Below are 14,231 nucleotides of genomic sequence, written 5' to 3' on the forward strand. Positions count from 1 at the left end.
CTCTTCAATATCGAAGACTGTCATTTCAAGAATCATTCTTTGAATTTTTAGGTATGGTAACATAGTACTAGTCCAAAATGGTTTTCTACTTAAAAAAAAAAAAAAAAAAAAAAAAACAGACCATAAAAAGGCAACTCTTTGAGGTCAGGGCCTTGATCTTAGTAATATTTGCATCCTCAGTATCTGCCATGCCTGTAACAGATGTTTATTAAATTCAAATTGTTTGGTATAATTTTGTGAATCCTGATAGTCCAGCGCAGCCAAGCTTTGTTTATTCGTAGAGTTCTATCAAGAGGTCGTGGACTCTACTCAACTAGTAGTTATTCTTCACTAACATCCAACTTGATTGAAGGAGCTTTTGTTTTTCCTCTTAGATTAGCCGGAGCTGATATTTTTTTGTAGCTATCAAGGAGCAATTTTCCTTTTATTCCCAATATTCCTGCAATCTTTAGATCAACCACCAAAAAGCTCAGTTAAGAGCTCACTTCTCATCTCCAACTCAAGCTTAAGAAGATATTATTTTGACATTATTGAGAGAAATTGATTTTTGCTTAAAAGAACCTCCCCCACTTCCTTGACAATCTTTTACATGATGATCAGCCCCATTAATAACCTACAAAATGTACATTTTAGTAACATGCCATTTTTCACTTAATCAGATTGGCAAAGACTACTAAGACTGATAGCACTCAGTGCGCTGGAAAAAGGTAATCTCATACACTCAGGGTGGAGGATTAATTACCATTAGTACAATACTGTGGAAGGGTATTGCACATACCTATCAAAATTCTAAATATGCATCGATTTCTAGCAACTCCTTCATAAGTATTTGCACTGATGCATAATGGATGTCTGTTGTATTTTTTTTTTTACCTTTGAAAAGTGGAAGAGTGTGAATATCCATCAATAGGACGGTGGTCAAATATGACATGCTTGTATAAAGAAATAACATATTAAACATTTTTTCAGCCCAAAAAGAAGTTGTAGTACTTATAACATCTCAACATAATTATTTTTTTTCTTTGTGTGAATTATATATTCATAGAAAGAAGTCTAGAATGTACAACATGCTATTATCTCCAAAGGGTTGATAGGAGCCTTTTATTTTCTACTCTGTACAGTTTTATGTTGCTTTTGTAATTAAAAGAATTATAACTATTTAAAAATATATGTGTAGTGCTTCTTAGGCATGGTACATTCCACTCTGGTTTGGGTATACAATGATATATGATAATGAGATTTGATACTGATCTCAAGGAATTTATGGTCTAGTTAATGAACACAGGAAAACAAATACATCCCATAGTATCTTGTGGGTCCTCTGATAGAAGCTGCAAAATGTTCAGTAGAATTAAGGGTTAGTTTGATTAGATGGGGAAGGAAGAATTGGGTAGAGAAGGGAGAAAGCAAGCAGCCATAGAGGGGGTTTGAGCCGAATCGTGAAAGATACGCGATTTGATCTTGAGTTTGAGAAGTGAGTAGATGGCAGAGGGAACAAGGGAGAGTAAAGGTGTGGATGATGGTGTCAGGTGTGCATATGGAAAGTACCAGAAGGTATACTGACTGCAGTAAGTGAGTACCTATAGAGGTGGGTGTCCTTATGGGAGAGAGGGTGAGGACCATGCACAGGGAGAAGAGGGGACAGGATTCTGGCCTGTGAGTCCGGAAGTTGCTCCTTCCTGCTTCTGCCCCGGGGATTCTGTGCAAGTTTAGATAAAGTCACTTCCCCTTTCTGGGCCTCAGTTTCCTAATCCATTCACTGAAAGTGTTGGACTAGATCAGTGACCTCCTGTGCTTTTTTTTACTTTTTCCTTTTTGTCTTTAGAAATAGAACCTTATAGTCAAAGAAATCCTACTTTATCTTAGGAGCAAATACAGCAGACAAGTGTGGAGCTGTGAGCTGTTGTAGTTGGCAGGTGGAAGGTGATGATGCGGCTTCCACCTGTGCATCCTCAGAAGCTTCTCTGGGGGCTCAGGGAGAGCGCTAATAGGAAACCCTGGCCTAGCAGAACAGGAGAGCCCTGTGTCACTCAGGACAGTGACTGTGTCACAAAGCTATTTTAAAGTCCCCTCTTCCTTCACCCTTAGATGTGTTTCCATCTTGGCCTAATGTCTTCCTGCCCCAGGTTCTGCCGCACATCCATGTTCTGCGTCATCTCTCATCACACCTATAAGTGCTTCTCTCCTTCATGCCCATCTTCTTGCCATTCTTCCTCTCTCATAGCTCTGATTCCTTCTTGATTTTTTTTTCAATGTTCTTTAATTTGTGTGAACAGGCTGGCCTTTTCCAGGACACCACAGAAATTACAATGGGTAACACTTACCAAGTGCCCATTGTGGATGCCATTCTAAACATTTTGAGTAAATTATCTCATTTCATCCTCATGACAGATGTTAATTGTGAGGCAGGTGTTAATATTATTTTATTATTTTTACATTTGTATAAAATATACACTTGTATATTTCCATATATATATATATATATATATATATATATATATATATATATATATAATTTAATAGATGAGGAGACCAACACAGGCACAAAGAGGCAAATCATGTGAGAAGGTCAAAGAGAAAAAGTCATCAAAGCTGTGACTTGAGCATAGGCAAGCTGGCTCCAAAGCACTGCCACTTAACCATGACCTGAACTTTTTTACTCTGACATTTTTAGCTGTTGGTTCTCAGGAAGGGTGTCCTCCAAGTCATTCAGGTATCTTTGTGCACTCTGGGGCTGTCTCTGCTCCCTTGCTCTCCATGTCCCCCTCCTTTCCTTTTCTGAAAAGAGAAAAGCAAGGAAGGCTTGTGTGATGCCAGGAATGAGACAGTTAAGATTTAGCTGAAACTCACAAGAGAAATGGCTTGGGGACTCTTGTTATAAATGGATTTCTGGGGATGTGACTGGGGAAACGAGGCTGAGAGATTGTGGGTAAGAGCAAGCCCACTTAAGCCGATGTCACCTATTTACCAAGGAACTTGGTGTGAATTGGGAAGACAGAGAAAGGGGCAGGGGCAGGCATTTGCTCCATTGTCAAAATTAAGAGATAGAATATTGTTCCCATTTTTTTTGTCATTACTTTTCTTCCCTGAAAATCTAAACCACTTTAGAGAATGATTTCTTCTTTTGTGTTGCAGTGCTGTTTTAACCGCGAACCAGGGTAGTCTTAATATAATCACCTGGAAATAAATACGGAGAAATCGGTGCCATCATTGATTTGTGCTAAGTATATTGTTGTTACCAAGAGATCAAGGAAAAGGGTAAATGATTAACCAAATTCAGGACTAAAACCTTTGAGCTGTAAAATGTTGCTACGCTTGCTCAGCAGAAACAAGTCAGCTAAGTGGCTGAGAAGCATCAAAAAACATTAACCTAGAAGCTTTTGGCCAATGTTTGACTTATTTCATCATAAATAAATTTCAAGTATAGGTTTTGAGAAGTAAAATTCACACGAATAGGTGATTGCTACCCATGAATTTACAAAACTGTAGGAAAACTTAGCCTTTCTCTATTTGGAGTGAGAGAAGAATTAGACACATGTCTAATTTATATAGTAAACCTACATAGAGATCAATATAAAGATTTTCACCTTATCAAAGCACTTTCTTTTCTACTTATTGTGTTCTGAAAATAATATTCAGATTTATAACATACTTGGTTTAAAGCAGTTTCTAAAATCTGGTGTATGTGAGATTTTTGAAAGGAAAGCAATATAGTAAGTTTATTGGGATCTCAGTATACATTTTATTTCAGAACAGATGTTGGAAACAGGCTAAACCTTCTAAAAGGAGAGAATATGAGCTGATAAATATCCAAGGAAGTTTAGGTGCTCTATTTCTAAGTTTTATCTAGGTGGTTGGCTTATGGATAAATCCCAGAGATAGAAGTTTTATTCCCAGGAAGCTTACTATCCAAGAGCTGCTTGAGAATTTGGACATTCCTAAAAGAAAAATAAATCTTTCTATTTTTTTAGGGAGTCCATATTTTCTGTAAAATTTCTACAGTGCCAGAAATTACATCTAATGGCTCAGTACAAAATCCTCTCTTCTTAAAGAAGCATTTCCAGATCTCCCATGTGGGAATTAATCTGTACTTTCTCACTCATGGATTCAGGCATTCATTCACAAACTATTATTGAACACCTACTATGTGAGATGAAAACTGTGAGCAAGTTAAACATAGTGCTTGTCTTCTCAGAAGTCATGGTTTTGTGGAGAATACAGAGTAAGTAGTCAGAGTTAATAGGCAGTATCATTACTGCTATACTGTGTGCATGCATATCTGGGGAGACTTTTTAGAATGCTTTCTAAGCTAAGCAGAAGTTAACTAGGTGAACAGGGATTAGGGGCACGATATACCCAAGTGGAGAACAAGCTTCCTGAAGGGAGTGAAAGAGGCACAGTGGTTCTCAGATGGAAAGGAGCTTAGAAGGGGTGAGTGTTGGACCATGAGGGAGGGAGGAAGTAGTGGTCAGAAGAGAACCTAGAGAGAGAAATAGTGGCTCTAGAACTCTGAGAACCTCATCGAACCCGCTGTTCTGAGATGGCAGTGGTGAGCCATTGAGGTGGTGGCAGATGTTCTACAAAAATCACAGTAGTTACTATGTACAGAACCTACTGAAGGGAGGCATGAGGTCATCATCATCCAAGGTCAAAGGGGTAAGCAGCCCAATCTCAGATACTATTTCTAGGGTTTATTTCTTGTGTCAGTCAGGGTCCAGTCAGAAAATAGACACAATGCCAATATTTCCAGTTGGACACATAGAGCTTTCGAGGGCTGAGGGAGTAGTGAGTAGTGGAAGCAGAAGGAACCTAGAGATTAGTGACTTCAGGATGCAGCCACCATCCCTGGGGCTGGAAGAACAAAATAGCATGAATGTGGTTAACTAAACCTAGAAGATCAGAGTGGAGACCACCATAGGACTGCCAAGGAGGTGATTGGACCTCTGGGTAGGGATTGCCTTATGGCTGGTATTCCTGTCATCAAGAGGGGTTCATGGCTGGTACACAGTGCTAAAAGCATGGGGAACTAAAGCTATCTGCTGCTGCAGAGTCTGAAAGGAGCTGGGAAACAGGAAGAGTTCCTTCTCCCCACTTCTGCCCTCCAGTTTCCTGCCCGTGGCTCCCACTGGCAGAATTTAACAAGAAGCCAGTTGCAAGGGAGTCTGGGACATGTGGTTTGCAGACTTCTAGCTCCAGCATCACAGAGCAGAATACAAAAGGGTGGGCTTGGGCTGAGACAGACAGAGGTGAAGGCAGCCCACCTTAGGACCAGGACAGGAGAGAAAAAGAAGTGTGTAGATGTGGAGAGATTTACAACCTAGAATTGAACAGAATTTGGTAAGGGAAGAGGGGAGAGATCAGAGGGGATAAGGAGGCGGAGGAGTTAAGGAAGAAGCTTGCATCTCTGACGTAGGCAGGTGGTGGTGCCCTTTACCAAGATAGGAACGAAGGACTGAAACTGTTTAGGGGAAGATGATCCACGTGGTTTGGGACTTGCTGAGTTTGAGGTGCCTGTGGCTCCTCTGGGTAGAAGCTCACTACATCTGGTCCGAAGATGTAGATGTCTGCTTTCAGCCTATAGATGGTACTTGAAGTTTAGGAATGAATGAGGTTACCAACGGAGCCTAGATAATGCAGAGAGGAGTGCATTGGGCACAACCCAGAGGAACAACGACATTTTAGGAAAGAGCAGAAGTAGTCGAGAAGTTTGTGAAGGAGACTGGGGGGGGCGGGTGGCCAGAGAAGTTGGAAGAAAGCCAGAGTGCACTAGGATGCCCTCTAATGTGCCAGACACGGGGATAAGGCTATGCACTGTGCACCCATGGTACAAAAGGGGAGCACCCAACGCAGCCTGGAGAGAAGCACTGGGAGGAGGCCAAACCATACTGGGAGGAGGCCACCAAGTGCCCAGGGCACCACAGTGGCACCGCGGAGCTGGCAGCAGATGTAGAGGACAAGTGGAGATGCAGGGGTGGTCAGCCAGCTCTTGAGCCAGAAGTCCTGTGCAAGGAGGAGGGCCCTCAAGGCTGGGCCGTCATGAGGACGAGGCCCTTCTGAGAGATCTACTTTTCTGTTACCAAGTTTGTCCTCTAGGCATTCCTTTTTTTTTTTTTTTTTAATGGCATATTTAGTGTGGTTTGATTTTGTGGGAATCATAACCTTGAATTGGTTGATTTTATTTTCCCCCCTTACATAAAGTACAGAAGTCATCTTACATTAATACATCTTTTGACTGGACTTATCTTGCCTTTAGGGGCAATAAAAGCTCAGTGAGCTGAGCATCTAACACAGGCAAGGAGAGTTCTCTGTTTATTTAAAACAGAAGTTGTGGTCACTCTTCTGTTCATGCCTCTCAGAAACAACAAATTACAGGTTGACATTGATCTGACTGTGCTCTAGTGACCTGTGGGAATTGATTTGGGCAGGTGTTAGGCCCAAAGACAGTGAGACAAATACATACTGATTTTAAGTTATTTGCCAGGATTCATTGCTTTCATTTTTTTGTTTGTTTGTTTGTTTGTTTTGGGTTTTTTTTGTTGTTGTTGTTAACAAGTTACGACAACTCCTTTCATGTAGGGAAAATAGGAGTTTTTCATAATCCTACATATGAACTGGAAACAAGTGGGCCCAGGCAGCTCTGAATGCTCCTCCCCACCTGTGCTCCATATCTACACTGCCCTTTCCTCAATCTTCAGATCCACTTTTGCTTCTTTGTGATCTGTCTTCTCCTCTCAACCTCTTTCTACGTCATAACTGACACTTAAAGCTTCAGTTCCCACTGCTTTTTGGGGCATTAGCTCAGTTTCCTTTCACAATCTGGTCAAGGGCCCCACCTGTTCTGCTCATCTTGGACCGGGGATGTGTACCCATGTAGTTCACAAAAGCAGGAGATTGGGTAGCTCCCCTCAGGACAAAGCGAGAAGCAAGGAATCCTGAGGTGTGACCTATCCTGTACATCCCTTCTGTGCCTGGCCCATAACTCATTTCCTATACCCCATACCAAAGATTCTCTCTTTGAAAGTAATCTCCCTGTAGGTAAAACCACACATTCACTTATTCTTTCCCTGACAGGAAGCATCCCAAAGTCATAAATGCTACCTGAGAAGCATCCAGTGGGCCACTTAAAAAGCATCATCCAATCTGAATCCACAATTCTCAGTGATGTCCATTTCAATTCGAGTCCTCTCACATTCATTTGAGCCATTCCATAACCCATGGACACAAAACTGACACAGCCTGTGTACAGTGGTGGCACTCTTAATGTCATATTTTAAGAGAAGAAATTTCCATCTCTGAATCTAGCTGTAAGAAAGATACATCATGCATTGGTCCCTGGCTCAGCCTACACTCTGTCTAGTAGAACAGAGCCCACATCTGGTAATGGGTGGCCTCCTTCCTGGCATTCTAGGCCAGATGCTTGGAAATAGTAAGGTTTATTGGAGGAACCCTGACTCCTTAAACCCTTGGCTTGTTGCCTCTCCTCTTTTACCATGAAATGAGTTCCGTGATCTGTAAACAACTACTCTTCAGTTGTCTGTTGGGTGTAGCTTCTGTTTTCTTCCTGTGCCTTTCCTTGTTAAAATCTGGTTATGGAGAGGTTTTTTATTGATTTGTGGTTTTTTTTTTTTTAAATGAATTCTGCAGTAGTTAATGATGTGATATAGAATAGAAATATCAGCTCAGTGGATGCATCTCAAACCAGAATCTTTTTGGATTTTTTTTCCCTTCAACCCTTGTTAAGAATTTTGAGCACTCTAATTTTGTAATAGAGTAGGTATCTATGGGGCTTGGATTCTGTAATCAAGCTTGTTTATTTCTGAGCTTTCTTTCTTGGCTAATTTCCATGTGGTTTCTAAGTTAATTGCATAGGGGGGAAAAAACCAAAATTTAGTTTTCTGCAGTGTATTGACATGACTTTGGCATTTGCATTTAATCATTTGCACTTCTTCTATCTCAGTAAGTAGAGTGAACTGTCTTTATATTTACATACCATTGAGAACTGTAAGATAAATTAGGAGTAGAATTAGAACAGAGGAAATCAGCATAGTCATTTCATAAATAAGCATCCAGGAGCACTGCAGCCATCAACCAACACCATCTAACTTCAAAGTAAGGCATTGGAGCTTTTTGTTTTGTTTTAACATATGTTATTTAACTAGTCTTAATTTAGCCAGTAAAAATTCCTGATTCCTATCCCTCTTTCTCTTCACTGTGTCCCAGCTTTGTCTAGATTGGGTTGAGCTTACCCAGAGAGAAGCCATTCAATTCACCATACGACTAGAACCATAGGGAGATTTCTGTGTTAGAGGAGAACACACACAGGACCCATATACAGAATTAACAGACCAATTATGGTAGGTATTACGTGTAGGGAAGAAAAGAGATGGTGATTGTCCCAGGAATGATCCTTTGGCATTGTGCGATTATCAGTCTCCAGGTATTTTTGAGATGAACACAGAAATCTAAGAAATCTGTATGGACTATGAGAGATTAGATATAAAAGTTCTTTTTAAAAAACAAAATGTACATCTTAATGTTTGAACTTTCCATATGAACCAGTGTCCTTAAGAGAGCAGTGGTTATTGAGAGCCACTCAGAGGTCCAGAGCTCCTTCCAGCATAGTCTCCTGATCATGCCCACTCTGCTGTTTCTCCATGTGCAGTGATTATCTGAGTTCTAGCACAGACGTGGAACATGATAGTTAGCCAATGAAATGCCTGGTAGAAAGGATGAGAACATAAATAGGTGACGTTTCCAGCCTTCAACTTTCTGCAGAACACTGATTCTTTTTTTTTTTTTTAAAGATTTTATTTTTTATTTATTCATGAGAGACACAGAGTGAGAGAGAGAGAGGCAGAGACACAGGCAGAAGGAGAAACAGGCCCCATGCAGGGAGCCCAATGTGGGACTCGATACTGGGTCTCCAGGATCACACCCCGGGCTGCAGGCGGCACTGAACCGCTGCGCCACCGGGGCTGCCCAGAACACGGATTCTTGAAGGTTCATAGAGATTCATAGAGATTAAACAGGACATCAAGGAAAGCAAACTACTAGGCTAGTGTTTTAAGAATACCAAAAGAGTAGATAAATATGCATCTTTGCCTTTGTGTTCCATTTTCTTAGGGTAAGTTCTTAGGAGCAGAATTGCTGTTCTGCCTATTTCCAGAGCTTTTGGTAAGTTTAACTGAAGTATGCTCCAGAAGGCAATGCCAGTTGGCTGTATACAAAACGGGCTGTGTCCCCACCCTCCACCTTATTTGTACCTGTGTCTCCAGAGCCTGCTTGGTGGCACTTTCTTAGAGCGGTTGACTTGGCAGGGATCAAGGTGTGTGTGTCAGAATGCAAAGTGTTTATTAAAATTTCTAAGATGACAATGTGATAAGAATATTTGGCTTGTTTTTGTTTATTTTGATGCTTTTGGTTTAATTCCCCCAAATTCATGTGATGATTTCTCGATCTCTGCTTCAATCTCCCATTGAACAGTACCTTTTTAAAAACAAAACTGTGTTCTTCCTTCCTTACACATTTTTACAACTTTCCCAAGCATGCTAATAAATTTAGTTTCTATACCATGTTCTTTATAGTTAATAATCAGAAAGAAATAAATTAGTGGGGCAGCCCAGGTGGCTCAGTGGTTTAGCGCCGCCTTCAGCCCAGGGCGTGATCCTGGAGTCCCAGGATCGAGACCCACGTCGGGCTCCCAGCATGGAGCCTGCTTCTCCCTCTACCTCTCTCTCTGTCTCTGTGTCTCTCATGAATAAATAAATAAAATCTTTAAAAAAATAAAAAATAAAATAGTGAACTGGCTGGACTTAAGAAATAAGGGCATTTTGGATTAAAGTCATTTGACATTATTAAGTCTCAGACTGGACCAAAAAAATAGGGAGTTGGTGGGAGGGGGGACTGATGAATTTGGGGACAGATTATAGAGATGGTAACAGTTGAAGGGCCTGTAGGTTTAATGTTGCCAGATCCTCCCAATTTTCAAGAGAAATTTGTTTTACATGAAATATATATTTGTTAAATGTGCCTGGGCCTAGAAAACTTATTTTTGCAAACTACCCATTTATGACCTCAGGTCTGTCCACACCTACTTCAGTTAACAGGTGCAGGGATGAACATTTTAAAAGTAAAAAGTTTGGCACCTGGGTGGCTCTGTGGTTGAGCATCTGCCTTTGGCTCAGGGTGTGATCCCTGGGTCCTGGGATTGAGTCCCACATCAGGCTCCCCAAAGGGAGCCTGCTCCTCCCTCTGCCTATGTCTCTGCCTCTCTGTGTGTGTGTCTCATGAATAAATAAGTAAAATCTTAAAAATAATAGTAATAAAATAAAAGTAAAAATTTTTTCTTTCACCTCCCACCTCCTCCCCCCCTGCAGCCATGGACAGTTGAGGAGTTTATTTCTTTATTTTTTTTTAATTTTTATTTTTTATTTATGATAGTCACAGAGAGAGAGAGGCAGAGACACAGGCAGAGGGAGAAGCAGGCTCCATGCACCAGGAGCCCTACATGGGATTCGATCCTGGGTCTCCAGGATCGTGCCCTGGGCCAAAGGCAGGCGCCAAACCACTGCGCCACCCAGGGATCCCAGTTGAGGAGTTTATATTTGTCTCAAACACCTTTTTCCTGTGGCAGCTTCCCTGTGACCATTTCTTTCTTTTTTCCCTGTACTTGTACCCAGAGCTTCCTCTTGCTGTCCTGTGAGTGTGATCAGGGGTCTGTCCAGAAATGTGTCCCTGTGATGACCTCTGCACTCACCATAGGTCAGTGTGTGTCTGTCTCCCAGCTGTAGCAGTCTGGGACACATCCCTTGGGCAGATATCAGGTGGAGGCCAAGGCATATGTTCTAGGTCATTCATTCAGAGACAACAGCTTCTGTGGCTTTCCATGGCAGTGGGTCTCCGTGTATAATCCATGTAGGCAGACCTAATTAAATTCTTTAATTACATTTCGAGGGCAGGCTTAACAGAGTTAAGTATCTCCCAATCACCAGCCTCTGAAGGATTAAAGTAGCTGCCTCTTCTGCTGCTTTGGAATGGCAGCTTTACATTCCTCATTTAGTCTGGGGGCTGCCCGTTTCCCTTGTCTTTCTTCTTGACTATTTTTACCTCGAATATGTTTGATTTGCCTGTAATGTCCATCTCTTGCACAGATCCCATGTCACGGTAATTACTCAGTAAATATGTGTCGAATGAAGAAGGACAGGTACTGTCCCTAGGTGAAATTTCTTTGTCACCTCTGATGATCAAGAACAGCATGTGCCAGAACAGAAATATTCATCAGAGCCAGGTAAACACCCTCCTAGAAGGTCTGAAGAGCTTTGGCTCTATATTATTTGACTTCCTTGTCTGATATTTAGTGGTGAATGATAGTACTACTATTCTTTATCCCTCATGTTTAATGGCTGAACCCACAGGACCTGTATAAATTGATTTTCTTTCAACTGCTGCATTGATCTCTTTATTTGTTGATTTTCCTCACCCACTAGAATGTAAGCTCCATGAGGGGAGGGATTATGTTGATGGTGTTCCCTTCAGTGTCTGGGTCAGTGCTGCATATTGAGTGAAGGAGCCTGGTCTTAGCTCTGCTCTGCTCTTTGTGTCTTTTCTTGCTTTGCTTTGCTTTGCTTGCTTGCTGTCTTTCTTTCTTTCTTTCTTTTTTTTTTAATGTCTACACAGTTCCTCATCTCCCTTGGGTTATGACACTCCCATCTACATTGGGGCAGATATAAGTTAGCTCAGTCATTATCTTCCTGCTTAAGCTGGCAGGCAGTTCCATATGCCAAGAGGGGCACAGTGGAAACAGGATTGTGGGAGGAAAATTCTTCCGTCTTCTGGCCAAGTCCAGCAGAGTCATCAAGGTAGGTCCCTTCTCTGAGCCTTGTTCTCTTTACCTGTCAAGGAGAGACAGTACCTCCCTACCTCCCTCACAAGATGGGAAGGTACCATTTGAGGAAAGCTTTGTAGAATGCACTGTGATGTCAATATGCTTTTGCAGGTATAAACCGACATGTTTACATGCTTCTCTGCCTTTCAAGGACCAGGACACCCCAGGTGGGAGCAGGCTGACCCAAGGAGCTGATTTTCTAACCTCTTCCTTCTACACGACATTCTTGTGAAGTGGGTGATGCTCTCCCATTTTAAAGATGAAAATAAAGAGAGATGTCTGGGTAGCTCAGATTGTTCAGTGTGCAACTCTTGGTTTCAGCTCAAGTTGTGATCTGAGGGTCCTGAGATCAAGGCCACATTGGACTCTGTACTGAGCATAGAGCCTGCTTGAGATTCTCTCCCTCTGCCTCTCCCACTCATGCACTCTCTTTCTCTCTCTCTCTCTCTGAAATAAAATCTTTTTTAAAAAAGATGAAGATAACAATTCTCAGAGATACAGAATTTTACTCAGAATAATTGACAAAGTAAAGGCAAAGGCAAAGCTTAGACACAGATCATCTGATGACAAATCTAGCCTTCTCAACACCTAGCATCCGTAAGATTGGAGCATGAGAGAAATGGCCATTGTGCCTTGACCCCAGATTCTGGATGGTGAGCCTGATCATATGTGTTTTGAACATCTCTGTAATTTGTTAATGTGTGATACCATAAGCTTGTACTAGTATTAGTCTGAGTTAATACTAGAGTCATATTCAATTGATAGATTTTTCTTCCATATGAAACACTGCACAACTAGTTAGATCAGAAATTAGTTATTTTTTGGAACATGCTGATTAAAAAAGGGATTAACAATGAATGACAGAAGAGCTGATTGAATGGAGCAGAGCCTGCATTTACATATGGACCTTGAGTCTGACCTGGATTTGCAGGCTATCCTGTGGCATCCCAATAGATAGAGCAGGACGCCTGCCTACCTACCGATTCCTCCCACATGAGGTTTCACCATTGATTGGGTAGTGGATCCTCACCAAGGTGATCTATTTTATCACTCCCAGGGAGTCTCAAGGGAACCTGTAAAGATTCTTCAGTTACCCAGCAGGACCTTGTGCAGCTGCATGTGGAAATCAGGATAATTCCGGCATTTCTGAGAGCATTTTAATAGAGCACTGATTACAGATTGCAGGCACCTGGTGGTGTTTTTGTACTGAGGCTGAAGGGTGCAGTTCCGAAGACCAGAACTGGTCTTGACAGATTCCGATTTTCCTATTCTGTTGTTTCCCAGAGCCTGGAAGAGGTACTAAGAAACTCTCACAACAGTTAATCCAGACTCTTGGCATGGTTAACATGTGCTTTCAGGAGACAACTAATGCCAGAGCATTAATTCCCAGGCTGATAATGGACATATGACTTTGCCCAGGGTGTGTTCTCCTTCCAGTGGCTCAGCACTGAGACTGGAAGAGGGGCTCCTGTTAGTTGGGGTCAGCACCGAGCCCTGTAGCTTGGAACTTGGCCAAAACTATTCTTGCTTCTTGGACTGTCTCAGACTGTTCCACCTGGGCTGGCCATCATTGCTTTGGGCCTTAACAGCCAAACGACAAAGCATAATTATGAAAGTCAAGATAATGAAAGGTGATAGCCAGAAGTTGAGGTTTTGAAATCAATGAGTTAGAAGTATTCTAGTCCAATACTTAATTTCATGCCAATTCATAAGAAAAAGAATGAATTTGAGAAGAATCCTCAATATGATAGATCAGATTTTTTTTTTCTCTCTCTCTCTACCTCCCTCCTGGCATTCCATGTACTCTCACCTTCCACAAACTTGGGACGATTCTGATAACTTTCCTTGAAAGATCATTGTGGCAAAGCAGAGAGCAGTGGCCAGCTCTAGTCGTGGCCTTGCTCTGATTTGGGAATTTTGCTCTGGACTTCAGCTTCCTTATGATTTAAGGTAGAGAAATGGTGTGCTGGACCATCACTAAGATCACTTCAGCTATGACCTGTTTTAAGCTTAAGAATGTTGGGGTACACGCTTGTGCAGGCCTTTCAACCGAAGTCTGAGCTGCTGGCAGGTGGGGCCCCAAAAGATGTCAAGGAACGGTTGCTGTTTGGTACATTTGGAAGGTCTTCCTGAGATCCTTCTCAGTCTAGACAAGTGGATGGAATTGCCCTTGCCAATCTTTTCATTTTGCGAAGGCCCCAGGGCATTGCTGTTAGGGAGGCACTAAGGTTTCTCAGAGACTGGCTACGAAAGATAGAAGGTACAGAAAGAGTATGGGGAAGGAGGCCACAAGAAGGGTCCAAGTTGTGCTTCTGAAATGCCAGAGGGGGGTAATACAGCAAAGGAA

The 14,231-nt window shown here is 41.9% G+C and overlaps 1 protein-coding gene across 4 annotated transcripts in view; it reads left to right on the top strand.

The window, feature by feature from the left end:
- The window catches only part of STXBP6 (syntaxin binding protein 6), a 236,134-nt gene that overhangs the window by 46,754 nt on the left and 175,149 nt on the right, over positions 1–14,231 (top strand). The window contains exon 1 of one of the 4 annotated variants that reach the window (XM_041758517.1): positions 33–51. The exons of the other annotated variants lie outside the window; for them this stretch is intronic. The gene's annotated coding sequence lies outside the window, so the exon portion shown is untranslated. Of the gene's footprint in view, positions 1–32; positions 52–14,231 lie in introns of those variants that run through there. 4 annotated transcript variants of the gene reach the window in all.

The sequence above is a fragment of the Vulpes lagopus genome, chromosome 6 (assembly GCF_018345385.1).
Source record: "Vulpes lagopus strain Blue_001 chromosome 6, ASM1834538v1, whole genome shotgun sequence".
Lineage (NCBI taxonomy): Eukaryota > Metazoa > Chordata > Mammalia > Carnivora > Canidae > Vulpes > Vulpes lagopus.